At 40.7% G+C, this 10021-nt stretch overlaps 1 pseudogene; it reads right to left on the reverse strand.

The window, feature by feature from the left end:
- Positions 1-407: 407 nt before the first annotated feature.
- Positions 408-1795, reverse strand: LOC128366915 (putative nuclease HARBI1; annotated as a pseudogene).
- Positions 1796-10021: the final 8226 nt, after the last annotated feature.

The following is a 10021-nucleotide window of genomic DNA, read 5'->3' on the forward strand; positions in this document are numbered from 1 at the left end:
GACTCCGTGAGAGCGCTGTACAAACGCAAATTGGAGCTCGACATTGAATATAAGAAAATAAAAATAAAAATCGCAAAGCTAGAGCTGGAGAAACTTGAACATGACAAGAAGGTAATTCAGTGATGTAAGATCATTTATTTTCAGGCATGATGAAACAATTGGGTTCGTACACATTTACAATGTCACATTCAAGCACTTTTCAGACCTTGAACACAAGATTTAAATTCAAGCGTTTTCAAGGATTTCAAGGATTTTCACCTGAATGAAACTAAAATGTATCCTCTTTTTCAGGAACGGGAGAAAAAGAAATGAATACAACTCAAATTTCCCTGAAATAAATATAAATAACTGAAATACCAAAGACCATATCCTTCTTCAAATAAAAAACTGCTTTGTAATGGCCTCTCTCACGGCCACACCTGCAGGATAATCGAGGGTGATGGGGTCCACCACATCAGGGGGAGGAGGGGGCAGGCATAGCCCCTGTCGCCCAAAAGCACTCCACTGCACAGCCCTACAGATATTTAAAAAAAAAAAAAAAGGAATAGCCTTGATAAGTACCACAAATTATGAACATGATTAAAATATTGAATGTACAGTTGTCATACCCTGCTCCAGTTTGTGACACAGTGCAGACTCCCTGAAAATCCGGGAGTCATGTACAAACCCTGGCCACTTGGCCACGAGGCTGGTGACCGAGGCTGGTTAGTCAATGTACACTTGGAAAGACTTGAATACAGTTCAACAGTGACAACAGTATTGTGTGGGCCTCTTTGTATATGTGGACTGTTTAATTATGGTTCAAAATGATATAAGACATATTATTGTTAATGAAGTAACTGAATGTGAAATGTTGGTGCATTACAAATAGTTCTTTATTGTGTGATCTACCTGAATGTTGAGGCTGTGAATGTTTTTTCTGTTCACGAAGTCCGCCTCATTTTCCCCCAGAGGTGCACAAATGGGGATGTGCGTGCAATCTATGGCACCTATTACCCTAGGGAACCCTGTGAAAGGGACATGCTGCATTCAGTATACAGCTGAGTAAGTGTACATTATGTGTATTTTACATAGCCTATTTTATCTTACCTGCTATCGCATAAAACCCCTCTTTGATGGATTGTAAGGGCAGGTGGCCGGGGAAACAACAAATTCATTTAGAAGCTCAGTCAGGGCACCTGCCACTTTATGAATGGCAGCGCAACATGTATTTTTGCCAAGGTTTTCGGCATCGCCAACGGCATGCATATAAGTACCTACGACAGAAAGAAAGAAAGAATGAATGAATGAATGAATGAATGAATTTCGTGTCTCGTTTTACGACCTATCCCAGGTGGGATTATAAAAACCATAAGCATAATTAAAAGAAAAGACTAAATCAGTACAACCACTTTTCGTCACCTGGGGTGAGGGTATGAGGACAGGATGTCACGTACAGTTTGTTAGGCCAACTGAGACATGCTGTTAATTGTGATGTTGGCCTATGAAAAATACATTTGATTGATTTGATTGATTGATTAATTAGCCTACCTGTGGCAAAAAACCTGAGTGCAATGCACACAGTCTGAGGTACTGTCAGCGCCCGACTGCGATGAGTGACATTCGTCACATATGGCTCCAGCAGTTCGCAAATGTAGTGCAGGCCAGCTGACGTGAATCTGTATCTCTCATACAGTATGTCATCGGGGACATCAAAAGGATCACATCGGTCCCTGAATACTCTTTCTCTTCTGAGCGCTCCTCTAACGATCCGCGCACCAACGTCCACAGGATCTTCCAGGAATGGGCAGGCCATTTTCCAAGAGAACTGATTGGTCAGGGGGCGGTGCTTTTATACTCGCTGATCTCTTATCCAGAACATAACCTGCTCCGGAGCAGGTTAGCCGTTCAGCATAAGTTACCATGGTGATTTACCCCGGTAAGAAGTGAACCAGCTTCGTAGTACGGAAAACCCAGAGTTAACCCTGAACTTATCTCGATAAGAGAAAATCCAGCTTTGTAGTACAGGCCTCCGGGGTCAGACGCTGGAGGGACTATGTATCTGTTCTGGCCTGGGAACATCTTGGGAACCTCCAGGAGGAGCTGGAAAATTGTTTCCTGGGTATACTCATGCTCGACGGTAGAGCGACTCTGTTTACATCCAGCATGGCGCCACAGAGCTGCAGCAACCGTTCACAGCAGCAGTAGATTGTGTGCTAAATAAATCGGAAGGCGAGTTCACTTTGAAAATAGAACAAAAACTTGCGCTACATGATTTTTCCTTCGTAAACAGGAAGTGTGTGTTCGTGCTGCTCCCTAAAGGCTCTGAATACGTCATCGTGTATTGTTGATATGATTGGCTGTAAGTCTGTCCAGTAGTGTACAGAAACATTAGATCGACATTCGTTGATCCCGCCGCAAATGAAGGTAGGGTCCACCCTTGTGGTAGGGTCTAATGTATATGTACATTTACAGTTCAGATGAAAGGAATCCCTTTTTCACTAGTTTACGTGTTAACCTTGGCGTAGATCATCCATATGTAACATTATGTCCAGTATCTCTATTTAAGCATTATATGAAAACAGCATTACAAAAATGAGTCGAGATGTCACTGCAGTGCTTATTGTTTATTTTTTGACGTCATTCATTTCCCCTAATTAATTCACTAGGGCCGCCAACCTGCATGTTGCTCTTTAAGGTGTTTAAAAACTGATTCATGACATGTTGTGTTAATTTTTGGGCTGGAATGACTAACTAGTGCACAATTAATGTCACAATAATAACAGCAGGGTTATTTGAAACATATTTACAGGAGATTTATTGTAATAAGAATTATTTTACTATTTATTCAGAGAAATGATCATTAACTTTAAGATTGGCATCCACATGGTACAGATTCAAATGTATTGCGACATTTACGGTGGAATTAAAAGTATTTGAAGAATTGTTACATTATCTGCAATCTGACATGAATGTCATAAGGACAGGGACGCTTTGTGTTTTATGCTAGCACGAGACTCACACAAGACTTCAGGTGTCTGCCACGAGTTTATTCAGCTGAGTAAGCTCAGGAATGACAGTCACTCTTGGCATTTCTCTGGCATTCAACAAAAAACTGTAATCAGTCCGTCACACAGTGCAGTCTGAAGATTAGGAAATACTTTCAAATAAACTTTCAGGACTACATGGAGGGATGTGTATGGATGGAGGACACAGTCTAATTGTTATAAGCAAACATTTGATATTTAAAGGACACAACTTTGGTCTTTTTTCATTTTCTATTAGTTACAGTAACTGGTGCTCTTGAACATTTCAGTGTTGTGTGATCATGAATGTGCACAATCAGAAAGTTCAAGAGTTAGCAAAGGCAAGCAGTCATTACATATCATGATGGATTTGTAATTTTCAACTGAATAACTGTTAGTGACTGGAAAAATGAAATTGGGAAACAACCAGTTGATCAATTTGCAAAATATTTTGATTTATTTGAAATTTTAATGTCCAACTTATTAATAAATTCCTTTTAATTTGGCACATTTTGCCCTTTTTTGACATCTCAATTCCCCTAAAAGAGTCAAATATAACCCAAATCAGCTCACCTTCCTCTTCCCAGTGACAGTGGTATCTTTAACCCTCCTGTTGTCCTCGAGTCAAGGAAGGAAGGGAGAAAGAAGGAAGGAAAGGAGGGAGGAAGGGAGGAAGAAGGAAGGAAAGGAAGGACAGAAAGAAGGACAGAAGGAAGGAATGAAGGAAAGAAGGACAGACAGGGTCAGTTTGACCCGGGGGGACTACACGAAGGTTAATGTCCATCAAGGATATACATCAATGCAGAGAAATATAGGCTAAAGAAAAAGACAATGGCAACTTAGTCCTTACATCCTCCAATCAAAGTGACAAAAATCCATTAATTTCTTTTAGTTTTAGAGTATCAATACACATTTCTGATCATTTTTGGACATTTTAGGCTTTTTCATAGAGAAAGCACAGCCTCTTTGAGCAACCAAACATAATCAGTAAATAACAGTATGTGTAAATGAGTGAGAATTCAAAGAGTTGGTTGTACTTTTACTCTATTTTACTGTTACTTTTAAATTCCCATGTGTGTATATACACACATACATTCTTATTTATTATATATTTGTATAGTCAGTTTTATGATGTCTAGTTAATATTGGACTAATTATTAATGTGTAAGGTTGTTTTAATAAATTCCTTCCTCTTTTTAGTGCCTTTTAAAATATAAATGAATTAATTGTTAGCTAGGTCACATTAGCCTAAATGTGGGGACAAACTATTTATTTCTGTGTTTCAGATTTAATTTGTTTACACTACTGTCAGTATTTTATTTCACCTCCATGTTGGTCCCATTGTTGTTTAACCTTCCGCTGTGCTTTCTAACAGGACTTCCTCCATCGTGTTGACTTTAGAGAACTGACACTGTCAGTCAACACACTAATACACAATTAACTAAAAGGTCAGAGGTCGCTGTCTTATCTTGTTGTCCATCAACATCTTCTGCAAGACCATACAAGTACATTTCCAGGTACAGTAAGTACTGTAACAGCGCTTGGTTGAATCTACACCTGTGGACCTTTACCTGACCATAGTTTGAAGTGGCTCGATGTCTGAACCTGAGTTTGGCTCAAAGGCTTGTTGATTTGTGTGAACCTGTAACTTTAACCGCCGAGACGAAGTGATGAGGAACAAGAGTGTCTCGGGAGAAAAGACAAGATGGGACACGTCTTGGACCTTATAGCTTGAACTTTGAAGTTCCTCTAAAGTCACGTGACAGAGCATGATCAGTTTCTTCCAAGAACACAATTACTCTTGAATGATTAAACTCTTAAGAGATTATTTAATTAAATTCTTAATACTTTGATGGGAACAAATAACTATACCTGGCACTGGCAGACTCTTATTGATGAGCAGCCAACACAATTATAGTAAACTGCACTTGAATTGAAGGATTAAAAACCTGAATTTCAAATATGCCACATTGCTGATATTCATGCAGAACAAAGGTATTAAAGTTATTTATAAACAAACCAACAGTGTGACCTCTCTTAGCTTCTGGTTGGCTGTGGCTCAGGAGGTAGAGCGGTCGTCCGCCAATCAGATGATCGGTTTGATTCCCGGCTCCTCCAGCCTACGTCAGTGTGTCCTTGGGCAAGACACCTAACCCCAAATTGCTCCCAATAGATTCCTCCTGATGAGCAGTTTGGCACCCTGCGTGGTAGCTCCTGCCATCTGTTTATGAATGTGCTTTCAGTGTTCGAAAGACTAGAAAAGCATGATCTAAGTACAGTCCATTACTATTCAGGTCCTGGTTAAATGCACAGTTGGTTAATCGATGATAAGTTCAATTCAATAGTTAGCACATAAGTTTCCACTGAAGAAGTTCCTGGAACTATTTGGGGGGTAGGAACGACGGCCGACGGCAACGACGAGGTACAGCGGGGGTTTGAGTCGTCTCAGCGGTTGTCTCAGTCGGCCCTCTCAACCGCTATGTCTCCACTGAGAGCGCCGAGTGACAGGAAGGTTCCTGTAAAGTTACCGGGCTCTAGATGTGACATAATTTTGTCACATTTGACCGAGGAAAAAGCAACAGAACAACAACAACGACCGCTGAGACGACTCAAACCCCCCGCTGTACCTCGTCGTTGCCATAAAAGGCCAGCAACACCTGGACCTCGTCGTCAGTCCATTTGTCATAAGACTCTGCCATATTCTTCTTCGTTTAGTTGAGTTAGTCTACTGGGTTTTAAAAATGCCGGGCTATTTTATCGCTTTCTGTTGATGTCACTTCCCGCCTTGAGTATATCCAATCAGCACCCACAAGTTTTTCCGGGCCGTTCTGAGAACCTACTCCGTAAAATTACCCCTTAGTTACTGCAGTGGAAACGGCCCCTATAGTTGCACACCATTATAATGAATTCGCATGACTGATATTTTTACCCTTAATTATTACACTGTTGGTTAACATTATTTCGTTTTAATATATTAGTATGAATTAAAACTGTAAAAAATACATCAAATTAATTAATAATACTTAATTTCCATTTTAGACCATTCAACAGACTGACTTGTGGACCGGGAGCTGGACAGACAGGACGCTGAGCAGACAGACTGGTGGTTTCAGTCACTACAGAAGTTCACGGCTTCTCTTTTGACGCCTGCGGTCTCAAGTTGTAATAGTTCGAATTCCCCAAAATCATAACAACATTCCTGTCAGTTCTTTCACCTCTCTGTAGAAAAGGCAGTCTCCGGTGATGGAGGACGCCGATAGAGGTGTGAGTGACATCTCTTATCAAACCTGACAGTGGGAGAAGGAGGAGGAGGCACACACTCCAGTCTGTACTGTGGTCAAAGAGCTTTTTATATCTAATCACAGTTTTCTTTTAATCCACTTGGTTCTCTAATGTAAAAGAACCTCCATGCCTGCATCTTTGCTCTATTGTCACTGTGAATGACAGTAAATGGTCTATGCTGTTGTGGTTTCCAAAGTAAATTGAGTAAACAGTTCACTGACGCCAGCAAATAAAGCGTAAAGGATACTGCTGCTGTTATTTTATATTTTTATTGTCAGTAAAACCAAAACTAACAGTGAGCTGATGCCATTAATGACTGCTAATAACAAGTATTGTGTGTCGAATGTATTGTAACGTATTAAACACATCGTACTGTATTGGGTGTCATATTTCTTGATGATGTTTGGGTTTTAGTCACCAGCATCCTGTTCTTCCTGTTCAACCATGAAAACTACTGAGCAAGCTGTCGTTGTTGCTATTAGAAATATAAAGTGACTCGCTGTGCATCGCAGTTCCCACGGAGACTGTCCTCCCAAGAAAAACAACACCATAGTAAATGTAATAGAGACCCAGAGCAGCAAACTTCCACATTCAGAGGAGGAGGGGTAGATGGAGGCATTAACCTAACAGTGGACTTACCTTAACCCTAACCTCTTAGTTATTATTGTAGCTATGGCGACGAAGGTTGTCTAACTTAAAGTCTGTGTAAAGTAAGAATAAATATGTGTTCTGAGTTTGACATACCACAGAAAAGTGTGTTGTTAACCACCCTGCCAAATGATGATGATTAAAAAAATCGCCAAATATATGAAATTAGGCTTCAAAGTTGTGTAAAAATCAGCCTCTTTCTCTGCTCCCAAACGCTGAAGCCCCGCCCCCTACCAAGTGTCACCTGTCAAAGTCACCACCACTACCCGAAACATAGACGCTACATCTGAGAGCTTTCTGCCGCTAGCTCAGCTGCTAGCTCGACGGCTAACTCAGCTCACTGGCTAACTGTAGACTGTATTGGTAGTAGTGTTAGATGTAGTAACAATAACTGGCCACTAGGCAGATTAACCACTGAGGAGAGCGGACTCTTGGTCTTATATAGAAGGGGAGGGACCAAGGGTACGCCACTATGTCATGGGGTAGCCCTTTTTTGCAAGATCAGAAAATCAGGAAAAATTTGAGGCTGAGAAACAGTTTAAGGCTCTATCTGCATAGTTATCAGCCTTTTCACATGTTTTCTGTAACCATTTTCCAACATGTATAATATCTTAATGAATTGACTTTACATGGACTTTAAAGGAAATAGTATATTTAACCCACACCACATGTTTCTGATCACATCACATGATCTTTCCCTAAACCTAACCAAACCTAACCATATCATAAAAAAGCAAAGATAAATGATTGCTGACAGTGGCATCAGATTAGAAACTACTCCTATGTGTCGTTCTGGTGTCACATAGTCAAATTACTTGGTCATTTAGTTTGGAGGACCCGTTGGTTCATGAACACTGAACTGTTTATGGAAAGATCATGTGATGTGATCCCTCCCCTATTATATAAGACCGAGAGTCCGCTCTCCTCAGTGGTTAACCACTTAACACACGCCCCTGTTTTTTATGCTGTTAGCCTAAACGACATGCCCAAGTTGTGAGCAGCACAGATCCCACATAGTTTGAGACTCAGAGATGTGTCTGGTATCATTGGAAAGGAAACACTCTCAGGATTCTTGTAAAAGTGTCTGTGTGATTCTGTGACTTACTGACAAAGAGTGGCAGAGGTTACAATGATGGGGTTGTTTACTCGCCCATAGGTTTGCCTTTACAATGACATGTGTACAGACATTCAGGGACCTCTCAGCAGGATATAGACACAATGAGGCCACAGCCACATGTCTTGGCTTCATGCAGTCCAAATTTGGAGTCAAAAGACCAAAAGATGAATTTTTCAGAATTATTTTTCAACAGGTATGTCCATGCGTTTTCCTCAGGTCCTTTTTGGAGACTCCAAATGGACACTTGGTTACCAAAGCTGTATAACCACAGTCAAACACCTATAACTTCTCATCCCCTTTGCCTACAATCAAAATCTTGGTCTCTAATGAAAGCTGACGCCATATTATTATTATTATTATTATTATTATTACATATAACCATATATTTTTTGTTTGGCCATATCTATCTATCTATCTATCTGTTTATTTTGCTATAAGTCATATGTTAAGTCGAAGAAGAACCAACCGTGTACCAAAATGCCGTGTGCGTAATGATATATGGTTCAACTCTTTTACGCACAGGGCGCACGCCGGTTACGCTTGGAGTTTGTTTATGGACAGCCAAACCTGATAGCTTAGTGTCATACACCGTTGGAAACCTCAGACTATTGGCTAAAATGTTATCAACTTCATTTCACCGAATATTTCCATAGGCTGGAACAGCTGTCAATCAAAGCCATGTCGTCATTGTTGTCGGTCACATGTCCTCATTGGCTTTGGAGACATGTACTGCCTAATCCTAAACACCGATTGGCTTGTGTGTGGTGTCGTCAGAAGCAGGAGGAGCTCACGGTCGTAAACATCTAGTCACGTGTACTCTGAGATGGACGTGCAGGTCAGGAAATGACGTAAACGGACCGTATATGGTTTGTTATTTGTGTTATTACGTTACGTGTTGGACTAAATACATGGACATATTGAGGAAAATATTTCGGTTTTATGGAAACGGATTTCATATTTCACAAGAATGGATACTTGGCGAGCTGTACAGAAAGTCCTGAGTCATAAGATGATCGCTGTGGATAAAGGGAAGACTTTGAAGGTATGTAGGCATTATAGCTTTTCTTACTTAGCTCAGGGGCTAGCCGAGCTAATCGCTAATACTATTACGGCTGTGAGCAACCATATAAGTCGTGAGTGGTCTTGAATGAATCAGGAGAATCTAAGCTTTCCAACGATGTACGGCATGAATATATATGTTTAAGGGTTGGTGTTTAAAACATCCAGAAGAACTTGTGGCTACCTCCTAACATCCGTCCCGTCCCGTAGGAGGAACAGCGTGCGTTAAGTGGTTAACCTGTCTAGTGGCCAGTTATTGTTACTACATCTAACACTACTACCAATACAGTCTACAGTTAGCCAGTGAGCTGAGTTAGCAGCTGAGCTAGCGACAGAAAGCTCTCAGGCATAGCGTCCATGTTTCTGGTAGAGGTGGCGACTTTGATTGACAGGTGACACTTGGTAGGGAGCGGGGTTTCAGCGTTTGGGAGCAGAGAAAGAGGCTGATTTTTACACAACTTTGAAGCCTATTTTCATATATTTGGCGATGTATTTAATCTTTCAAATTTGGCAGGGTGGTTAACAACACACTTTTCTGTGGTATGTCAAACTCAGAATACATATTTATTCTTACTTTACATGGACTTTAAACATATTCTGCACATTTCCAGGGCTTTATTTTTATTCTGGGCCTCAATGGAATATATTTGTATGACTTGTATGACTAAAAAAAAAATCCTTATTTTATGCAGTCCCTCAGTTCAGCCTCTGTCTGAAACAGGCCGTTTTAGCTCCTGTCTCTTTAAGACCTTCCTCCCAGTGAGCCCAGTCTGGTTGAATTGGTCGTCTGGAAGTTACATCTCAGCCAACTTCTGGGGGCTCACGTTAACAAATTAGTAGGGTTTTTCTCATTCTTTACCTACAATGTCAACTTCAAGCCAAACTCTGATCCAAAATATGTATGTAGCAG

The sequence above is a fragment of the Scomber japonicus genome, chromosome 10 (assembly GCF_027409825.1).
Source record: "Scomber japonicus isolate fScoJap1 chromosome 10, fScoJap1.pri, whole genome shotgun sequence".
Taxonomy (NCBI): Eukaryota; Metazoa; Chordata; class Actinopteri; order Scombriformes; family Scombridae; genus Scomber; species Scomber japonicus.